Consider the following 2,904-nt stretch of genomic DNA (forward strand, 5'->3'; position numbering starts at 1 on the left):
TTGGCTATTCTATCAGCCAGAGTTCTCCAGAGAAATGGAACCAACATATTGATATATAAGTATACATAACACATTATATATATATATATATATATATATATATATATATATATATAATGTTAAATATGTTAAAATGGTAAGAACTGGTATCTTTTATTAAATGGTTCTAACAGTACCCAGATAATGTGAACATTATATACATTTACAGAAAAATTTCCACTTGCACTTCTGGGTTTAAAAGTGCAGTATCTGGCCAGGCGCGGTAGCTCACACCTGTAATCCTGGCAATTTGGGAGGTCGGGACAGGCGGATCTTTTGAGCCCATGAGTTCAAGACCAGCTAGGGCAACATGGCAAAACCTCATCTCTACGAAAAAATACAAAAAGTAGCCGGGTGTTGTGGCGGGCGCCTGTGGTCCTAGCTACACAGCTAAGATTATACCTAGACCTACACTACACCTATGCTGAGGTGGGAGGATCACCTGAGCCTGGGAAATTGAGGCTACAGAGAGCCATGACTGCGCCATTGCACTCCAGCCTGGATGACAGAGTGAGACCCTGTCTCAAAAAATAATATAATAAAAGTGCAACATCTGACACTTTCTAGTAATTGTTTAAATGTAATGATATTGTATACTCTGGTTTCTCTTCAAATTGTGTACATCTTTTGCCTTTTAAATGTAATGGCATTTTATTTTATTTTATATTTTATTTTATTTTTTTGAGATGGAGTTTTGCTTTGTTGCCCAGGCTGGAGTGCAATGGCGCGATCTCCGCTTACTGAAACATCCGCCTCCCAGGTTCAAGTGATTCTCCTGTCTCAGCCTCCCGAGTAGCTGGGATTACAGGCATGCACCACTACACCCAGCTAATTTTGTATTTTTAGTAGAGACGGGGTTTCTCCATGTTGGTCAGGCTGGTCTCCAACTCCTAACCTCAGGTGATCTGCCCGCCTCTGCCTCCCAAAGTGCTGGGATTATAGGCGTGAGTCACCATGCCTGGCCGGTATTTTATTTTTATTTACTCTGGTTATGTTAGAGAATATCCTTCTAGGCTTCAGGGAGTTTGAATTTAAATATTATTAAGGTAAGGTGTATTTATATTTATCCAAGGCCTTTCTGAGAAGGAAATCTATGCTGGGTTTGACTGTAATTAAGGTAGCTGCCTTGGAGAATACTGGCCATTTTAATTTTCCACTCTCCAAATTTCACAGAAATGTTCTCATTGTCAGACTGACCTAGTCATACAGGGAAGGGAATCCAGGCAACATCACCCCAGGTTTCTTCCACAAAGGCAGGAGGAGACTCTAGAAGGTGATGGTGGTGGTGGTGATGCCAACAGCCATGAAGTACAGGACCTTTCAAATGAGATTTTGAAGTTCACACACCTTCCATAAGGCCCACCTTCCCCTCCTCCACTGAGGATCACCGGGTTTCATTGTCTGTCCCTGAGCCACAAGGCGTCTCCTCTCCTGCTGACCACGAGGCAGTGGAGGTGGGGAGTGGAGTGTGTGTGGTCTTAGATAGAAAAGAAAGCCTGAAAAGAAACGTAATGTGCTAAACAACTGATGTGTTAAACACCTGCCTTCTGATATTCTTAAATGGCAGTCAGTCCTGTCTCCAGTGAGAAATAAATGTCTTTTGATAAATGCATTTACACTTACTCTCTAGTTACGATCAGCCAGTCCTCTGGGTAATGTCACTTTGAAGGAAGGTCGGATGCTTATCAGAAGAGAGTGAGTGGCCTTGGGTGGAATCCAGCACCCAGGGGTGGACAGCTTTAGGGGGATGACCTTCCAGATCACACCACACTGGCTGCCACCAGCTCTGCCCTGCACAAGGTGGACCCAGGTGAAATAGCCCTTCTTGGAGACCCATTAGATGAATTCTTGTCTTCCTTAAAGTAATTACTGTTCCAATTTATATCAACCAAACTCTTGCTTACATGGAGTAGGTGGCAATGGCAGTCAGAAACTGAATTATACCCGTAAAGAGCAATGCTGATAAGGAGAAAAATCTGTCAGTGGTTGAATTGACACTGGCTGCTTCCCATCTACTTTGACTTCACAGAAAGTGGGGAGATGCTCTTTTTTTGTGTGGGATACTTCTGAGGTTTCCTAGGTCTTTCCTGTGCAAATAAATGATGAAAATCTATCTGCAGAGTCACTTAGGAGGCTTACTGGGGTCAGCCATTTTCTGTGCTCCAGGAAGCCCGCCCTCTTTTTTCTTCCATTATATTTCTGTCTCATCTGACCACGTGTTGTTGCACAACTCCAAGGCTGAGCTTGGAACTGAGCTTCCAGTCTTTTCTGCCTCATGCTCTCATGCTTTTCGGAGACCTGGAGATGCTGAAATTCCTCTGCCTTTTCTTGTCTCTTTGCCTACTCTAGCACTTCTGTCCTCTGAATTTGGTGGGAGAAAGTCAGAAGAAATAAATCTCATAGAATAAACAGAATAACAGTCTCCTTAGAAAGAGGAGGTGATGAGGAAAAAATACAGACATGAAGGTAGAGTAGATGGTCTTAAAGGAGAAGGGAGATGGAAGCCAGCCCCCATAACTGACAAGGAGAGTAATAATGCTACCTTTTCAGGATTTTTTTTTTTTTTTTTGACAGGGTCTTACTCTGTTGCACAGGCTGGAGTGCAGTGGTGCATTCACAGCTCACAGCTCACTGCAGCCTTGACTTCCCCAAGCTCAAGCAATCTTCTCACCTCAGCCTCCCAAGTAGCTGGGACTACAGGCACACGCCACCATGCCTGGCTAATTTTTGTATTTTTTTGTAGTAGAGACAGGGTTTCATCATGATTCCCAGGCTGGTGTCAAACTCCTGGGCTCAAGCAACCCACCTGTCTCAGCCTCCCAAAGTACTGGGATTGCAGGTGTCAGCCTCTGCAACAGGCCTCTT

This window comes from Nomascus leucogenys, chromosome 22a (assembly GCF_006542625.1).
Source record: "Nomascus leucogenys isolate Asia chromosome 22a, Asia_NLE_v1, whole genome shotgun sequence".
In the NCBI taxonomy this organism is placed as follows: Eukaryota; Metazoa; Chordata; class Mammalia; order Primates; family Hylobatidae; genus Nomascus; species Nomascus leucogenys.